Raw genomic sequence first — 20356 nt, 5'->3', positions numbered from 1 at the left:
ATTTAATTCTCCTAACACCCTTAAGAAAAGTATTATTTTCACTATTTAATAGTTGAAGGAAATGAGACTCACTGAGATTACAAAATACCAAAGAGGTCATGCACATAGATTAATGAAGAAGGAGACTTTTAACTCTATTGGGCGCCGAAGCCCCATATTTTTCTGCTAGCATCAGATCAGTTAATGCCAATTATATTCCAATTCCAAGTTGTTATTATAATAAGGAAGATTTCTAAACGATAAAAATGATGTATATAAAGACTTAAATCATCATGATGTATATAAAGACTTTAGTCATCACTTTTGTAGACAGCAGTGTAGAGCTTATTTATTCTGTAGATAGCAATGTAGAGCTTTTGTCCCATACTACATACCAAAGAGCCATTCTCATCATAGACAGTCAATAAATGCCGAATTAAAATGTTCATATGTAAAAGAAAAAGCAAATTATAGCCAATGGCGTTACTTCCATAAAGTTTAAATGATTCCTAACAGACACTATTATTAAAGAGACACATCAACACTTTAAGATTGCTAGACTGAACTCCTTTAAAAGATATCCTTGCTCACGTATAAAATAACTCTTCATATAAAAGTGTGTTGAGTGGTGCCAAATCATTCACACTCCATCTCTCAGTACTCTATTACTTCATGAGAACAGCTGAACTGATTCAGAATACAGCAACATAATTTCCTTTGTTCAATTGCTGGCTATGCCTCTGAATAGCTGTGGGACCTTACACAAGTAATTAACATCTCTGTGCCTCAGTTTCTACATCTGCGAAGTTAGAGTCATAAGAGCATCTATTGCACAGTGTTGGTGTCCTAAGTGAGTGACTCTATGGAAATTGCTTAGAAGAGTCCCTGACACGTAGCAAGCATTATATAAGTGTTAGGTTGTTTTTTTAAAAAATTAATAAATTTATTTATTTATTGGCTGCATTGTGTCTTCGTTGCTGTGCGCGGTCTTTCTCTAGTTGCGGCGAGCAGGCACTACTCTTTGTTGTGGTGTGTGGGCTTCTCATTGCGGTGGTTTCTCTTTGCTGTGGAGCACAGGCTCTAGGCACGTGGGCTGCAGTAGTTGTGGCCCGTGGGCTCAGTAGTTGTGGCTTGCAGGCTCTAGAGAGCTGGCTCAGTAGTTGTAGTGCACGAGCTTAGTTGCTCCACAGCATATGGGATCTTCCCGCACCAGGGCTTGAACCCGTGCCCCCTGCATTCGCAGGCGGATTCTTAACCTATAAGTCTTAGTTATTATTGCTGTTGTCGATATTGTTGTTGTTGTTGCTGTTTTAGAAATTCAGTACCTCATGTCCATATCCCCATAATCCACAAAGGACTTGAAGGGGGATATTATGGCCAACCAGAATCTCTTCCTCAGGAGTTCTGGGCTATGAAAAAGAACCTACACCATAGCTAAGTCCCTAGAGAAGTTAGAGGAGCCAGTTCTTTAACTGAAATGCAGACAGTGAGGGCTCCATAGAGCATTCATAATAACTGCTCTATGAATCTGCCAATGTCCTCTATCCAAAGACCACCAGGAACACATCTGCAGTTCTATAAATCTGGGTTTACTGACTCATTGCAAGCAGGAGTTATGTGTACCATGAAGAATCAGGACATCTCAGTAAGAGGATGTTAGAAATAATTTATCATAGGATTTGGACTTCTTGTAGGTGATTCTGTGGAGCATTCAAGGAAACGGGTATCTTCCCTGCATTGGATGCTGTCTGGAAGCAGGAGTGATTCTCTGATCAGGTATCTCAATAATTTATATCTAGACAGTGAGAATAATGAAATTGAGATAAAGCTATAATTGGTAAAGAAGAAGCAGGCACTTATTATTAGCCAGGAAAGGGCAATGTTTGCTCATTTTTGTGGTTTGAACAATGTTTTTACCTCTGTCTGTTCAAACATGATAATGAAGTGGTCTTATTTTTTCTTGCTCCACTACAGTGACAAAATAGTCCTGTCTGACGTTGATGTTCTATGAAAGTGTTTATATTGAACAGGAGAATGCCACAGATTCATTGGGAGTGCCAGGCCAGCTCCCAGCTAATAAGGGCTGCTTTTCTCTTTCTTAAACTAGATAAGAATGTTTTGCTTGAAGGGCAGAGCTGGCCAGGAAAATAACTATTATTATTATTATTTACATAGATTGACAGGTTTATAACTTATAAAGTTCTTTTATATTCATTGTAAAACTTGAGTCTCTCAGAACAATCCTGGGAGACAGGTAGGCTATAGGGCCTCCACATCGCACAACTCTAGGGGGCCCATTCATAACGTATTCCACGTGAATGGCACCTCCCCAGTGTGAACAGTGTCCTTGGCAGGAGTTGTGCAACAAGGTTTCCCTGGCAGGGCAGACATTTCTATTCCTTTTTACAATTATAAAAATTAAGTCAAAGAAGCTTCCTGAGTGTTCCTTAGTTCCCAATAAACCTTAGAGTTCTCTCTGGCAACCTGTTCAGCTGCTGACATTGGACCCCTGCTTCAGTCATGTTTCCGATTCCAAATTGCACCAGCCGGCGCTGTTATGACCTAGACCAGTGGTCCCCAACCTTTTTGGCACCAGGGACCGGTTTTGTGAAACACAATTTTTCCCCGGACTGGGTGGGGCGGATGGCGAGCGATGGGGAGCGATGGGGAGCTGCAGATGAAGTTCCTCTCGCTTGCCAGCCGCTCACCGCCTGATGTGCGGCCTAGTTCCTAACAGGCTGCACACCGGTACCAGTCTGCGGCCCGGGGGTTGGGGACTCCTGACCTACACTATATTGGCTACTACAATAAGAAAAGCTCTGCCTTCTTCTACAACTTGGTCTATACTTGCCCAAAAAAGGATACTAAAAAGGGTGCTGAACTTATAATCTCTTTCATATAGCCACTGCCTAAAGCAGAAAAAAAAAAAAAAAAGTGTGGCTTTGTCTGTGTGTGTGTGTGTGTGTGTGTGTGTGTGTGTATTGCCTAAAAAATATATCTTAGTATATTTTGCTTACAAGCTAGGAGTGACAGCTGGAGAAAATGATTTTGAGTTCTGAAGACATTTGAAAAAGCAAAATATCCTGCTTAATTCAGGAGCTAAAATTTTTAAATGCAGACTGAGCTACTGGTAACATACCTTTCCACACTCTTGGAAACCTGCCAATTAAAATGTCAAAAGAAAATGGAATTTCCCATGAAATGTCCATTAATAATAAATTTTTGTCCATCACTGTCTTTTTGTAGCTGGGAAATTCCCTCTTGCTACTAAATTCCTCTCCTGAGACATCATATAAAGTGAAACTGAAAATGTAATACCCTAGTGACACAGCAAGCAGTTCCCAGAAAGAATATGAGCTTTAATTCAAATAGATTTGTGCAGGAATCATGTCTCTGTAGTTTAAAAACTCTATGACTTTGGGCAGTTTGCCTTACCTCTCTTCATTAAATTACCATGCAGGCTTCTTTCTCCTAATTTCTGAGTGTGCCCTGGACTTCCCTACCAGAACATTTATCACACTCTACTGTAATTGTATGCTTAGGTTCTATCTCCCTTAGAACACTAAAAGCATTTTAAGGACAGAGACCATGTGTCTTTTGTTATCCCTGTATTTCCAGCACCTAGCATTATGGCACATAATATTTGTTAAGTTTATTTGCTGTCTTAGGGGAGGTGAACTGGAGATCTGAAGAATCAGGAAGCCTTACTTCTCCTTTACATACCTTTTTATAATTCTTGTGGCTCTTTGTTGTAATACACCCAGGTACAACTTTTTAAAACTTTTTATTTGGAGATAATAATAGACTCACAGGAAGTTGTAAAAATAATACAGAGTGGTCCCACATATCCTTCACCCATTTTCCCCCAATGGTTACCAGATGCTTTTAGACCAAAAAATAGAAAAAATTAGAATATGAGATGTTTTTAATTCTTGCATTTGTACTTTTTTAAGGGGTTTATTTTTCAACTTTTCTGTCTTGTTTCTAATTTTAAAGACTATGAGATATATCCCCTCTTTTTTTGGATTTCCTTCCCATTTAGGTCACCACAGAGCATTGAGTAGAGTTCCTTGAGCTATATACAGTAGGTTCTCATTAGTTACCTAGTTTATACATAGTAGCAATAGTGTATATCTGTCAATCCCAATCTCCCAATTCATCCCACCCACCCCCCCACTTCCTGCCTTGGTGTTCATACGTTTGTTCTCTACGTCTGTGTCTCTATTTCTGCTTTGCAAATAAGATCATCTATACAATTTTTCTAGATTCCACATATAAACGTTAGTATATGATATTTGTTTTTCTCTTTCCGACTTACTTCACTCTTTATGATAGTCTCTGGCTCCATCCACGTCTCTACAAATGACCCAATTTCATTCCTTTTTATGGCTGAATAATATTCCATTGCATATATATACCACACCTTCTTTATCCATTCCTCTGTCCATGGACATTATATGTATACATATAGCTGATTCACTTTGCTGTACAGCAGAAATTAACACAACATTGTAAAGCAACTATAGTCCAATAAAAATTAATTTTTAAAAAAATTAGAAAAATAAATAAATATAAAGAACTTACAGGAATAAAAGGCATTGAAGTTAAAAAAACAAGCAAAACAAAAAAACAGACTATGAGAGATTTCAAGCATGCCATTTCAAGCTACCATGTCCCTAAAATAGCACATGCAGATATAAATAACCTTTATTCTCAGTAAATGGAAAATATGACTTAATATGATTCTACAGAATTTTGAATAGATGAATTCAACATATAGGTGTGAGGCTTGTTTTTAAGCCTAATTTGCATAATTATTCTCATGTTTTTTGTTTCTCATTTAGTTGATGTAGTTTAGCATTAGTATTATTTAGGTTTTCTGTCATTAGCCATTCATTATGGGCATTAATTAAACAATGTACATATCACTAAGAATACATAGTTTTAGCTCTATAATGGTGAAACTATCATGAAAGCTAAAGGTTTGATGTTGTGATAAGCAAATTGAAGCCAGATATTTAGAAGGTCTGCAATAAAAAGAATCTTAGCATTTAAATGACTTTAAAAGCACTGAAATACAGGAATCAGCAGATCAACATTATACTATCTATCTCGAAAAGAAATGCAAGAAGGTGTGTGGAGAAACAGCACTCTCATTTGTCTGCAGAAAAAGAAAACTGGAACAACCTCAGTGAAGGTCAATTCAACAATACAAACCAAAATTACAAACGAACATAACTCTTTTGTCCAGCAGTTCAGCTTCTAGGGCATATATATGGATACACTTGCACATGTATGAAATGACATATATGATTACTTATTGCAGCATAATTTGTAATAGTAAATATGTGGAAACAAGCTAAGTGTCCACCAATGAGGGGTAAATTATGGCATATCCATCATTTACAAAAAAAAGATGAGAAAGCTTTATATGCATTTGTATGGAAAGATATCCGAAATAGATTACTAAGTGAAAGACAAGCAAGGTGAACAGGTATATACTGTAATACTAATTAAATAAAAGTAAGAGACATAATATACACCCACATATATTATTTTTGTATTTAAACCTATTAACCTTTTATTGAAGTATAACATATATATACACAGAAAAGTGCACATTGTGTAGCCTCAAAGAATTTTCATAACTGAACATACCCATGTAACTGGCACCAAGAGTCTAGGTCCTAGATCAAGAAACAGAATATTTCTATCACCCCAGAGGCCTCATCCTGTCCCTTCTACTCACTATGACCACTCTACAAGAGCAGACATTATCCTGATTTCTAAAAGCATAGGCTAGTTTTGCTTACTTTTGTACTTAATAGGAATTGACTCATAAAATGTATACTCTTCTGTGTCTGGCTTTTTCATCCAGTATTGTATTTGTGCAATTCATCATATTGTACACTGCTCAATATCATTGCTGTTTAGTATTCCACTGTGTAAATGGGCCACAAATCATTTACTCATTCTACTATGTATGGATATTTGGGTAATTTCCAGTTTGAAGCTATTATAAATAGCACTACTATGAACTTTCTAATACATGCATATGCATGTCCATATACCTAGGCAAGGAATTGCTGAGGATCCTCATAACTGCAATTTTAATACTACTGCCATACAGTTTGCAAAATTGATTGTACCAATTGACACTCCCACCAGCAATGTACAAGAGCTCCAATTGTTACAAAACCTCACCCACACTTGCTATATTCTGTCCTTTTAATTTTAGTTATTCTTGTATTTGTGTAGTGATATTGCACTGTGGTTTTAACTTGTAGTTCTCTAATGACTGATGATGTCGAGCACCTTTTCACATTCATGTACTATTTGCTATTTAGATATACCCTTGTGTGAAGTATCTAGGTCTTTTGCCTAATTTTCTATTGAATTATCTGTCTGTTACACTTTTAAATTCTGAACCATGTGAATACTAATTTTTAAAAATTTTAAAGTAATGTAATTAAAAATATACATAAATTTCAGAGTGCTCTATGCTGCATGTTCTCTCCTTCAAGGTTTATAATACACGAGTATTTCAGAAGCTCTAAAAAGTCTTAGAATTTTCACCACACAACAGTTGGAGAAACGCTGTTTCCATTCTTGCCTAATTTTTAGTTTTCATGGAATTAATAATTGCTTCCGTTTTTTACTTGCTTATATTTTTTAAGTTCTCTCTCGAATTTTATCACGTATTTCATTAGATCTATCAAACATCTATCAATATAACTACCCAAATACTCAAAATTAGTAATCTATATAAATTCAATTACACTAACCAGTCTTTCTTCTTGGAGTCTGCCATCTTCCTTCTCCGGTGAAAACGATTGCTCTCTAATTCTGCCACATATCTTTCACCCTGGCATTTCCCTTCACATTCTCCTGGTCCTTTTTTCTGGATCCCATGTCTTTCTCTTTCTTATCTTGCTCTCATGTTTTGTTGGAGCACATCCTCTAGTAACTTGCCCTAAAAAAAAAGAAAAAAAAAAAGGTGGATGGATGGATGGAAAATAAATGTTTTCATCCTTGTATATGTGAAAATGTTTTTATTCTACTCTTACACTTGATGGATAGTTTGACTACAGGATTCTAGGTTGGAAGTTATTGTCTTACAAAACTTGAAATTTCACTGTAGTGTTTTAGCATAAAAGTTATTGTTGAGAAACCCAATGCCATTCTAATTCCCATCCGTTTATTCCTGCTTCTTCCCTCTAAAAACTTTTAAAATCCTCTCTACTCTTCGTGTTCTGATCTTTTTAATGGCGTGCTTTAACATAGGTCCTTCTTCATTCACTGTGGGTAGCTGGTGGGTCCTTTAACTATGAACATCTTTGTCTTTTGGTCCTGGAAGAAATTCTTGAATTATTATTTTGATCATTTCCTCCCTTCTTAATTTTTGTTCTCTTTCTCTAGAATTCTTAGTTTGTAAACTGACTGCATGAATGAATGAATGGGAAAAGTTTTCTGAGCACTTTTTGTAGCAAAAAGCTTATTAAGGAATGAACCACAGATTATCAGACCATATCTTTAGAGCTAAGTATTTTATTTTAAATTATCAAATTTTAAAACACACTCTTTCATTACAGCTTCCATTTATTGTAAAATGTAACACTGCTACTCTCATTTCAGGCAATACAAAAATACAGGAAGCACTGATTTTCTGTAGGCAGAAATCCCTGATTGAAGTCAGGCATTCCCTATTACTTTCGCTTTAGAATTCATTAAATGCCTAGCATGGACTTGGTATTGTGTATAATATTTGCACCACACTTTGCAAAATAATCATTTCTGGTGTAGAAAAGTGTTTGTTTAAGGTAAAAAGATCTTTGCAGTCTTTTTTGATTGGCATTAAACACCGCATTCTTCCCAGATCTATAAGAAAGTAATGTTTGCAGGCTTACCTGGAATCAAGGGAAGGACTCTCTCAAGGTTACTTTTCAATCTCTGTCTGTAATTATGGACGTCAGGAGAGAAAAAAAAAGTCAGAAAAATAGGTCCCTAGTAGAGAAGCACCCAACAGGAACTAAACATCTGAACGTTTAGACAGGATTAAACTCTGACAGGGCTTATCAGCCACCCCCACACGACTAAAGTAGTTGGAAGTGAGGTTAGATTGGAGTCCAGATAAGCAAGTGAATCTACACCCCTACCTGACTCACCGGGCTGAGAAGTGCGGAGCCCTAGTAAGTCACCACTGCACGTCCTCAAAGGGCTTTCCGCGCAGGCTTGGAGTCAGGAAACGGCAGCTGCCACACCCACCCCACTACCTCTATCTGGTGTTTGGTGACTCCCGAAGACGCGCCGATGGGACCAGAGGCGATTCCTCCTGGGTGGGAGGGTCCGCTGACTGGGTGTGGAGCTGCGAAGAGGAAATTTCCCCAAAAGAAAACCTTTCCAACCTAGTGGGTTGGGTGGAGAGAAGACAAATTGAGCGCCCCTGCCTCACTTCCCCACTCCCAAGCCCCCGCCCGAGCCCCGCCGGTGTGGCACACGTCATCTGGGCGCCACAAGGCAGAGATCTCGGGCCTCAGGCCGAGGCCGGAGCCTTGCTGGGAGGATCGCGGGCCAGTGGCCCTCATCCCCGCCTCGGCATCCGCCGCTGACGTCGCCTGAGAAGTCTGGGGATGGTGGAGCTCCGACAGGCGGGCTCCGGTGGCAGGCAGCAACTGGGAGGGCCAGGTCGGAGAGAGGAAGCTTCTCCGCTGTGCGCCCCGCCGCCGCAGAGTTGACCAGTCTCTAGAAGAGAAGAGTCCGCTCCGGCTCCGGATAAGCAGCGGCTTGGCGTGGGCTGCGCGGAGAATGGACGGCCTCGTGACCTCATGTCCGGCAGGCTGTAGGGCCTGCCGACGCGGCTCGCGCAGGGGGTGGAGCCGGGGGAGCGGCGGGCACTTCCGGAATCGACCGGCTGCCTGAGTGCCCGCGCCACCCGCTACCATGAACGAGGAGGCCATCTGCAGCGTCCTGCTCACCCTCCCGTACCACAAGCTCGCCGACTTGCGCTACCTGAGCCGCGGCGCGTCCGGCATCGTGTCTTCTGCCCGCCACGCAGACTGGCGCGTTCAGGTGGCCGTGAAACACCTGCACATTCACACCCCGCTGCTCGACAGGTAGGGCGCCCTGGCGGCTCCACCGCGGAGCCCCGAAATCTGCGTTCCCCACCCCACTGGCTCTAATCCCGGGCAAGCGGGCTTTGAAGCCCAAGCGACGGTGACCCTTTAGGATCGGCCGCACACCTCGTCACCTCTAGGCAGCCGTTCAACGCTTGGGCTAACATGGTGGGGAGAGCAGGCTTCTCTGGAGATGCAGCAATCACGCTTCTTTTCACTGCCCTCTCCTTTGTTTCTTACTCCTGGGCCTCCTTTCTCCAGACACCAAAAATCAGCGATCACAGCCCAACTCTAAACGTCCTCTTTATTGAAATTGGGTTCTGTTTGCTTTGTTTTTCCCTTTTTTTTTTTGAAGTCGAATTCTAGTGCTGCACTGCCCAATAGGTAGGCTCTTAGCCACAGGTGGCTATTACTTTTTTTTTTTAAGTGGCTATTAGAAAATTTCAAATTGTATATGTGGTTCACATTATATTTTTATTGAACAGCACTGCTGTAGAGTCTGGGACGTTTTGGTTTGGGCTTTTTGTTGTTTTTGGTTTACACATGTAGGCATGAAAGTTTAGATATCAAACTCAATTTAGTTTCTCCTCTTACCGTCACAGGGAGGGAAACCTGTCTCTAGAGGAAACTTGTATTATCTTTGCTAACAATAAACGGAAATCAGAAAGCTGTTAAACGACCAAAACTTTTGAATGTCTCTCCCATCCTGGAACAAGTTTAGTGCAATGTCCAGATTTCAAGGGAAGGCTAGATTAGTTCCTGTTTCCAGAAAAACCTTTCAACCATATATATTAATCAGTGAGTCTAGTCACTAGCCTTGTGTATTTTCCTTCCAATAGGAATTTAACTAGGCCCTGCATTCAATTCTTAGTGAGTTAACATCCATGATTACAACATTCTCCTCTCCTCCCCCTCTACCTAAAGTGAAAATACATCATGCTAGATGCCTGATTAGCCAGAGGCCGTCAGTATCCAACAGCAGATAAATTCCTCAGCTTCAGCCCTGCTAATGGTATTGACTTTCATCTGCCTGTGGCTTTTACTTGCTCTCTTGCGATCAGGCTTGGATGGGCTAGATCTCACAGTAAGTTTGAGACACCTCTAGAAATTGTTCCCGCTTTTTGTGTACCATAATCCTGATTTAGTGATATACAGGGTCTATTTACCCTGGGTCTTGAATTCTGTGGAGCAATTACTGGGAAATTATGTGTATCTAGTCAACTTTGAAGGGTGGTGGTTGATTAGAGAGGGTAGATGTATTTTAGAATCAACTATTAAAATATATGGAAATCTAGCACTGATGGATTCCTTAGGTATTTTAAAGGAGATTGATCCTCCCATTTTGGATGCTGCTTCTCAAGATTTTAATTTATCTAAGTTTTGTGCCATTTGGGACCAAGAAATGAAGGGAGCTCCCTTTCGTGCTCATTAACAATTTCATAATCTAAAATTCTTCACTAAATCGGGTAGGAAATTAATTCTGCCGTCAAAGAAGCCATAAGGAACAGTGCAACACTCTGGCATTACTGCATCACATTTTTCTCCCACTTGTTTCCTAGAATGTTAACATTAGCGGTATTTATGTAGTCTGAGCATAGGACTGGGCTATGCAGTTGACTCACAGGGTGTCTTATGTCCTCACTTATGAAGTGGGAATAACAGATACAGGTACTTCTTGGGCTCTGGTGTGGATAATGTTTGCATTGGTCTTTGAGATCACAAAAGAAAAATAAGTTTATGTGCTGTAACATGTTCTTATTTTAGTGATTGGTGAATTATTCTCTGTAACCTGACTTCTGCCCATGAGAGGACCTTCCCCAACAATCTCCCAACGCCTTATGAGTAGGTGAGTCTGATAGGTTGTTCAAATACCTTGTGTAAACAGTGTAACTGTTTTGTAACTGAAATTTGCTATGGGTAATTTAGGTAATATGTCTATAAAAGCTGTTTTACATTTTAATTTTTTTAATAAAAAAACCTATTTTTAAACTGTTTTGGCTTTCTCTGTTTTCCCATTCATTCTTCCTGAAATCTGACTTCAAGAATTTTCCTTCTCTGATTAAGCAGTGAGTGGAAAAAACAAAGGCTTTAGAGTCCCACAATTGCAATTCAAATCTGACTCCAAATCTGCCACTTATTGTTGGCATGACCATTAGAAACTATTAATTTATGTGAGGCTTAGTGTTCTCATATATAAAGTAGGGATAATGAAACCAACTGTAGTAAAGTGGCCAACACAGAATAGGATCACAAGAGAAGGAAGAATGCATCATACTCTTAATGGGAGGAGGAATTAGTATATTAAGTATCACTAAGATATCCCCTAGCATGCCCTCTCTATAATTCTTTCTCAGAGTATCCAGGAGCCTTCCCGGCAAAGGTGCTACTCAATAACTGTCTTGTTGACCTACATTTCATGAGGCAAATACAGACCTGTTTCAGCTTAGGAAATATAAATTTAATTAAAACAGGTCTCACAAACTGGTATAATTGGTTGCCTCACAGTTGGGATATTAAGTGGCTGAAGAGCAGGGAGAAGAAGAGAAACTCTTTATGCATTCTTGTAATTCTTGAATTTTGAAACATATAAGTATATTACCTATTCAAAACATAGATGACTAAGATTTTTTTGGTTTATTTTGCTTATTGTTTGCTTATTGTTCAGAGCAAACTCTAAATTTTCAGCTTTCTTCCAGTAAAACCAACTGGAACACTTCACACATAATGGAGAATAACCACCACTTTCAGGTCTGGGATTCAGTGAATTGCTAGGGGTACTAAGGACAACTTTGTTTTAATACTTTTTACACCCAAATCCCTTCTATTGTGATGAGGCATAAGTGGCCTTTTACCTTTCAATTTAGTGCTTACCCTTATTAAATTTACCAGTCAATTGGCTAATATTTAGAGAAAGAGCCTCTGCTCTATGTATTACCAGAGTTGCCACCAGACCCTTGCTCAAAACTCACCAATCCCTCCTTTGAACAGGAACTAACATATATCTTTAAGTCACAGGGTCTGGACACAAAGGAAGTTATAGGTAGAGAAAAACAAAAACTGGTTAGAATCAGCTGAAACCAAAATGGCTACGAATCTGACCTCCAGCAGACCCTGAGTCTCATTTTATGCTGATTTTACTATATAGTATACTATATGACACACCTACAGGTGACTATGACCGGATGTCACAAAGCAAAAAAGGACAGAAAAGGGATGGTACCCCATTTCCAGGGAAGCCCTGCTTCTTTCCCAGAAAACCAATGCACGTGCCTCACCGTCATTAGTCTCACTCCTACCCTCATCGTCCTTATTCCTTAAAAGCAAATCCCTCTCACCATTAAGGTGAGAAGTTGATTCGTGAACTAAGTTTCTACTTCTCCATTCTCTGACCATTGAATAAAGCTGCTTCAATCTCAGCCTCGGTTTTATTTTGGCTGCATGAACTCAAAGGGAGAAAGAACCTTCCCCACTGAGGCAGAGGGCCTCAGCAGGGCTAGGGAGCAAGCAGGGGTCCATAAGACTTAATTTCGTAAAGTATACATAACAGTGCTTTGGGAAAATTCCTTTAAAATAGTCAAGTAATGACATGAATGTTCACAGAATGCATAAAGCTTGAAGGTATTCCTTTCATAGAATCTTTTCAAGAAGTAATACTTATTCTGATAATACTACTGTTACTAAAAAATATTTTTGAACCATTTGTTTGGAGATGTCTTTAGACTCAATTTACAATCTCATGTTTGCACAGTTATAGCTAATATAAACGAGTAAATAAGAGATGATAAGTCCACCATAGTTTAGAGTAGGAAAAACTCATTTCAAGAGATTGACTAAGGAATGACAGGGCATCTGCTCCACACAGAGCAATCAGCTCACTGCTTTAAGGGAATATTTTAAAAATAATTTGTTCATTATAAAACTATATAACAGAATATGTGCATCCATGAATGATTTTCTTTTCAGAATTATCTAGGTAAGCAATATAATAATACTATGATTGCTAAAATATTCTTAAATTAGCCATTTAGTGTGCCTTTAGACTCAGTTTACAAGTAATGTGAAAGACTTAATCTCATTTTTGTTTGGTTATCGTTAATGCAGGACACTAAATGAAAAGATAAATCCTAATATAATTCAGAGCTAAGAGATAGCATTTCAATAGACATTGGCCAAGAAATTATCTATGAAAGAAGTAAGATTTAAATTAGACCTTGAATACAAGTACCATTTGGAGATGTGTAGAGAGATAAAGATAGCACTCTATGCGGAAACAACTGTGTAAACAAAGGCATCAATACTGGACAACTCAGATTCTGCTCATGAGAGAGTAAATAGATGTAAGTGAAAACAAATATGTAAGGGAAGACTGAGAAACAAAATTAGGGTAAGAGTTTGTACGAAATTGTGGAGAGCTGTGGGCATATATGAGCTTTGATTAGCATGATGCCACTGGTAGCCATACACCACATTCAAAAACCATTTTTATTATTTTGCTATAAGGCTTTCCATTAGCAGTTTGATGGGATTCATTGTTTGGTAATACTTCAGTCTGTATGCTGCTTTCATTAGCTAGTATAAGCAAGATTCCTATTAAAGATTTTTTATTTCCTATAACATTTCTATTTTAATTTGTTAGATATTTATAGTTTAAAATATTTGATGAAGACTCTATGACCTTTGGAAGATCAGAATAGGAGAGGTATGAAAAACAAATGACTCCATTCATTAAAATGTGAAAAAGTAGCTTATTTTCCCAAGAGTGGTGCATGAAAGGCCACTGTGTAGATTACATAATCTTGCAAAGAAAACAACAAGCCTGTTTTTCACCAAAGCGGATCTGTTGGAGTTTTCTTCTAGCTCCTACTTCATTCTTTAATTCACAGTTGTATGACTTCTTTATTCTCCTTGTTTTACATTGTTTACTGTTTCTTCCTGTCTTGACTCTTATTCCACTAACTTGTCCTAAAGCCTCAAAATCTCCCACCTACACTGTTATGTTAGTCACCACGGCAATGCTTAGGGCAGGTTATAATATATAGGCAGATACTGCCTTTATCTGGCATGTTCCCTTTGTGAGTACTTTTCAAACATCTTTCAGTGTTTGGTACTTTCTTCATTCCTGATCATTCAGTATGTCCATGACCTCAAGTGAAATCACTGTAACACTTTTACTAAGTATTATGAGAGATTGGACATGATAATATTATGGAACTCTCTAAAGGAAATAACAAATCTGAACTAGAAATCATTATGCAAGGCTTCCTAGTGGAGAAGAAACCTAAGGTTAGCCAAAGTGATAATCAGGAGCTACCCAGGCAAAATGTTGAGGTAAATAACTGCTGTCAGAAAGCATGGAATAAGCAAGTGTTCAGAGGAGAAAGAGCTGACGGTTTTGAGGGAACTGCAGATGACTTGGCAGAGATGGCACATGGGCAGTGAATCTGAGATGGGCGTGAGGAATGAGGCTGACAGGGTAATCAAAGCCTGGGTTGTGAAAGGACATGGATGCCATAGGATAGATGATGTTTTTCATCCTGAAGGTAAAAAGATGCTACCGACAAATTTTAAGGAGGAATATTACATGAAAACATACAAAGTTTTAGGAAGATTTCTCTAGCTTCAATGTAGAGAATGTGTTAGGAGTGCTCAAGACAGGAGATAAGGAGTTCCACTCAGAAGATATTTTAATATTCTGAATGAGAGATGATAGAACCCTGAAGTGGAAATATGGTAGAAGGAATGGAGTGAAAGGGAATACTCTAGTGATGTTATGCGGGTAAAATCAACAGGATTTTGTGCTTAATTGAATGTGAGGAGTGAGTGAAAATAAAATTTAATCTCTGAGAATTAAAAAGTATAATATATGTAATGTTTTCTTCAAGCTAGTATTCAGAAATATTAGTTTTGATTTAAATTCTGTTTATACCATAGTGTTCTATCCATTATAGGGATAGAATTTTGTGTAATTATAAAATTGACTTCCACCTAGTCTGTATTTGTTTCTAGTACATTTTTAAAGATTTTTCATTATGTGTCTAGTTTGATGAATTCCTATGATAATGTCTATTAACTGTCTTTATCCAGGTATTACTAGACTGGCAATGGCTTCTATTTTTGTAGCTTGAGAGTCTCTCTCTCTCTCTTTCTCCCCTCACCTTCTTCTTTCCCTCTCTCTGTCTCTGTCCCTCTCTCTCTGTCTCTGTCTCTCTCTAATTACTTTCATTACTTTCATTTCATCTCTTCTCATTGCTTTCTTATTTCCAGGTGGTAGTGAGTGGGATTTAATCCTAATTGGATCCAAGCTGAGGCCAGATCCTTTCTTTCACAAATTATGGGCCCCGTTTCATACCAATTCACTTTGGTGGGTGTGTATGTGTGTGTGGAGTGGTGGTATTTTTGAGCCCCTTGTATGGTGGGCTACATAAATACAGTAATAAAAATTTTTTTAAATAGAATTTTTATGAAGAAATAAGAGCAATTCATATCCTATAAGAAGCCTATAAATAACATTTTCCTTCTCCTTCAGTCTTTGCCAGACTGGCTAAGCTGCCATGACTTAAACGAAGGGTCTGCAAAATGATCTGAGACAGCAGAAATAAGCCTGTTTCTTATATGAGACACAGGATTTATTAGATCCACTTTAGAGATTCTGTGAAAAGTTTTAATTTTAAATGGATTTTTAAATGTCCTCCCCCTTTTCTTCTTTTAAAATCAATATTTTCTGCCTCGTGTCTGTATTTTTTAAGTGTTAACCCTCAAATTGAATATACCCTGTGCTTGGCAAATGAATATTAAATGATTTTTCCTGGAAAATGTGTTTGCTCTTTAAATTTGACAGTCATTGCTTATATGGTAAATGTTGTCAGTGCCAAGAACTACCTGGCATGGCTGCCAGCTACAGGTCCATTATTTTCATTGCCTTTAACCTATAATAAATATTTACTGCTTTCCATAGAAAGAGACTGCGTAGCTAAGCAGGATGAAAAGTAAGTTTATTCTTCTGAACCTTAGTTTCTGCTTTCACATCTAAAAGATAACATTAAACGCTTCCTCTGTGTACTACTGTCTTTACAAAACTGTTTCTTACCACTTATTTTGTGAAATGCTCACATCAGCCAAATCATGTCTATTTGAAATGACAGTTTGAATTTATGACTAAGTGAGACCCAAATTCTGCTTCATCGTGGAGTTATCTACATTTTTTGTTTTGTCATTGGGAGAAGGTTCTGAATTTTAATAGAATTTTTTGAGGAATGTATGCCTTTAAGTATAAAATCACCAGGATTTGCTCCGGGAATTTGGAGAAGAACTAAGCCTACAGGTAAAAATCAAGAGATCCTAATTGGGAAGAGGCAGAATTCAAAGGCTAGGAGGATGCTTTGATCTTTTAGATATGCAGGCTGGCAATGGGGACCCACTGAAGACGATTAAACTGAGGCATGGCATATAAATGTCATTGTGAAATGATTACTCTGATGATATGTGGAGACTGAAATGGTAGAGTCAGGAAAAGTGGGGTTTAATATAAACAAATACAGTAATTGAAAGAAATACAGCAATATTGTACATCAGGAATATCATAATAGTGTATGTGTGTAAGTACCTAGGCACATGAATTTTTATTGTGAGAATTTTTATAATAATAAATATTTGGAAAGAGCTTAAATTGTCAAAAATCAGGGATTGGTAAAATAAATACGCTACTCTCCACTCTAATGAAGCCACTGAATTTGATTTCTAAAAAGCATATTTAGTACACAATGTTCACGGTACATGGTTGACATAAAATAATGTTCATGACACATTCAATGAAAAATTGAATATATGACAGACTCATATTATATGCAAATAAACACATCTAGATGGAAACACTAAAATGTCATCTCTAAATGATCAAGTTATAGTTGATTTTATTTTCTCCTTTTATTGGTATTTAGATTTATTTTCTGAATTTTTATAACAAGTGAGCACTGTATGCATGATTTCTGCACTTGTCCACATGCTGAAATATTATAATGCAGCACTATGGATGTGGTCATGAAATTTGAGAGAAGGGCACAGTTTTGGAAGTCAGTGTTAGATTGAACTGGAATTTGATGACATTGAGTTCATCTAGAATTCTAATAAATTTCATGTGATTGACCAATGTCACCACCAATGAAGCTCTACAATGTAGTCATTTCTCAAATATTAACTTTATGTGTATCACAACCTTACTTCATGGGAGAGAAAATGTGTGAAGAAAGAAAACAGCCTTACGGTCAAGGAACTTTTGTATGGTAATGTCTTATAGTATAGTCTCTAACTACATAGGATAATTATATCGGGCAAGGATAATCTACCACTAGCAAACCTTTGAAGTTTTCAGCTACAAAGAAATTACGTCTCTTTCCAAATAAAAGTTTAAACTCCCTTATATTCTAACAAAATATTTTCAGTTAAAATAGACAATGAATTAAGTGAAAATGTATGGCATCAGCCAAACATCATGTATGCTTACTATAAAAAAATTTTTTTTCAGTCACACACAAAATACACCAACCAGTGCATTATGATTTACTTCATTCAAAACATATTTTCATTATCTGTCTTGTGCAAGGCACTGTGCTAAGCCCTGCAGAGCATACAAAACTTATGAAATATAGTATGATCTCAAGGAGGTAATAGTCAGATGAAATGACATAAGTATTGATAGCCAGAAAGCAAGGTAAATATAACAAGGTAACTATAACAACAATAAGAATCATACAGACAACTAGTTTAACTGAATAAGAAACAGAACTCTTTAAGTTTTAGATTTTCATAAGAAGCTGAGAACAATGCAATAGGTATTGCGTACCCTGCCACTTCAGAGGGTGGCAGTAGATGCAAGACTTTCCAAGAAACTATGAGAGCTGTTATGCCATCATTAACCCACCATGTTCCTATAGACAAAAGTAACCCACTTTACTGAATGGAAAGTTTTCAGCTCAAAGGGAGGTTGTATAGAGGAGGATTTTGAGAAACTGAAAGAAGTGAATTATGTTCTCAATTATTAAGTATGTAACTGGCAACAGATAGCTAGCAAGAAAACCTGATAGATCAGCTCCTCCGCAGTCCTAGGTCTTGAGTGAGTAGCAGTAAGAATCTACACACGTAATTTTAATTGTCATAAGAAAATATTAATTTCTAATTTTGACTATGGAGTATATACTCACAGTCCCAAAATCAAGTGATTGCTGATGGTTTCAAAATACTGCTTCATATAGTAGATACAAAGTTTACACCTACATGGATCATATAACTAAGTCCTTAAGAGTTTAAGTCATGATACATGATGGCATAAACTATATATATATACACACACACACACACACACACACATATATATATATATTAAGAGTTAGAACAATGATTCTGTGATATGAAGAGTTAGATGATTTTTTTCAGAACAAGGTTTGTTCTCACAGGTTATACCTATTTTATAATCACAAGATTATAAAAGAAAATTTTATAAGAAATCACAAGGATTTGAGGAGCAATCTATTTATTTTGAGTAGAATGGGGTAAAATTCTGCCATTGTGCATTTCAAATCCGGGAAAGGGAAGCTGAATTATTATATGTAAAAATACATATTTTTGAGACAAATAGCTCACTATTTGGATAAAATAAAGCAAAATCCATACCTCATTCTTTGTAACTTCCAAATTGCTCAAATGGCTAAAATACTTAAATACAAAAATAATCCATAAAAATAGCATAAGAAATCTTCCTAGGGTTTAATTTTTTGAAAGTACTCTAAGAATGGGGAAGACCTGAGTACAGTAATAACTTCAGACAACATAAAAGATAAATTTGAAAATATAAACATTTTCAAGAGTTTTTAGGGGACACACACTCCAAGTCAAATACATAGAAAAAGTTGTTCTATATCCCTCATAGATACACAGTTCCTGAGGTGGCTCCTAATGATCCTTATCCTCGTGTATTATCCTTCTCTTAAATGTGGTCTGGATCTGGTGACAGTTTCCAACAAATAGAAAAAGCAAAAATGATGGATGTTACGTTCATGATTAAATAATAAAGGACTGTATCTTCCTTTCTCTGGCTTCGACACCTTAGACTGCTGCCATGTCATGAGGACATTCAGGGAGCCAGTGGAGAGCCCTATGTGACAAAGAAACAAGACCTGACAGCAACAACATGAGCAATCTTGGAAGGGGACTCTCCCCCAGTTGAGCTTTGAGATGACTGTAGGCCCTGCCAATATTTTGATGGCACCCTGCCTGAGAGCCGGAGCCTGAGGCTTTGACACTCCCAGCTAACTTGCACCTGTTTTCCTATATCTGTTTCCATAGAAACTGTGAGATAATAAATGTCTGTTGTTCTAAGCTGCTAAAGTTTTTGGACTATTTGTTACACAGGAATACATAATTAATAAACCTCTTAATTCTTTTTTTTTTAACGTCTTTATTGGAGTATAATTGCTTTACAATGGTGTGTTAGTTTCTGTTTTTTAACAAAGTGAATCAGTTATACATATACATATGTTCCCATATCTCTTCCTTCTGGCATCGCCCTCCCTCCCACCCTCCCTATACCCCGCCTCTAGGTGGTCACAGAGCACCAAGCTGATCTCCCTGTGCTATGCGGCTGCTTCCCACCACCTATCTATTTTACGTTTGGTAGTGTATATATGTCCATGCCACTCTCTCACTTTGTCACAGCTTACCCTTCCCCTCCCCATATCCTCAAGTCCATTCTCTAGTAGGTCTGTGTCTTTATTCCCGTCTGGCCCCTAGGTTCTTCATGACCTTTTTTTATTTTTCTTAGACTCCATATATATGTGCTACCATATGGTATTTGTTTTTCTCTTTCTGACTTACTTCACTCTGTGTGACAGACTCTAGGTCCATCCATCTCACTACAAATAACTCAGTTTCGTTTCTTTTTATGGCTGAGTAATATTCCATTGTATATATGTGCCACATCTCCTTTATGCATTCATCTGCTGATGGACACTTAGGTTGCTTCCATGTCCTGGCTATTGTAAATAGAGCTGCAATGAACATTTTGGTACATGACTCTTTGAATTATGGTTTTCTCAAGGTATATGCCCAGTAGTGGGATTGCTGTGTCATATGGTAGTTCTATTTGTAGTTTTTTAAGGAACCTCCATACTGTCCTCCATAGTGGCTGTATCAATTTACATTCCCACCAACAGTGCAAGTGGGTTCCCTTTTCTCCACACCGACTCCAGCATTGTTTGTAGATTCTGACCAGT

At 37.9% G+C, this 20356-nt stretch overlaps 2 long non-coding RNA genes across 11 annotated transcripts in view; one reads left to right on the top strand and one right to left on the bottom strand.

Moving 5' to 3' along the window:
• The window catches only part of LOC149746977 (uncharacterized), a 32971-nt gene extending 23537 nt beyond the window's left edge, over positions 1 to 9434 (bottom strand). For 2 of the 10 annotated variants that reach the window (XR_016388388.1, XR_016388393.1), the window contains exons 1-3: positions 7887 to 9429; positions 6765 to 6952; positions 4298 to 4463 (exon numbers count right to left, since the gene is read on the bottom strand). This is a non-coding gene — a long non-coding RNA (uncharacterized LOC149746977). Of the gene's footprint in view, positions 1 to 4297; positions 4464 to 6764; positions 6953 to 7886 lie in introns of all 10 variants that reach the window. The other 8 variants (XR_016388390.1, XR_016388392.1, XR_016388395.1 and 5 more) reach the window with 6 other exon arrangements.
• LOC149746976 (uncharacterized) lies at positions 8258 to 19463 on the top strand. Its single transcript, XR_016388398.1, has 3 exons — positions 8258 to 9092; positions 10857 to 10938; positions 19195 to 19463. It is a non-coding gene; the product is annotated as an uncharacterized LOC149746976 (long non-coding RNA).
• Positions 19464 to 20356: the final 893 nt, after the last annotated feature.

Source organism: Delphinapterus leucas, chromosome 17 (genome assembly GCF_059928025.1).
Source record: "Delphinapterus leucas isolate spDelLeu-1000000601 "Yukka" chromosome 17, BTC_Dleu_Yukka2, whole genome shotgun sequence".
Taxonomy (NCBI): Eukaryota; Metazoa; Chordata; class Mammalia; order Artiodactyla; family Monodontidae; genus Delphinapterus; species Delphinapterus leucas.
This window is presented reverse-complemented; position numbering and strand designations above follow the sequence as displayed.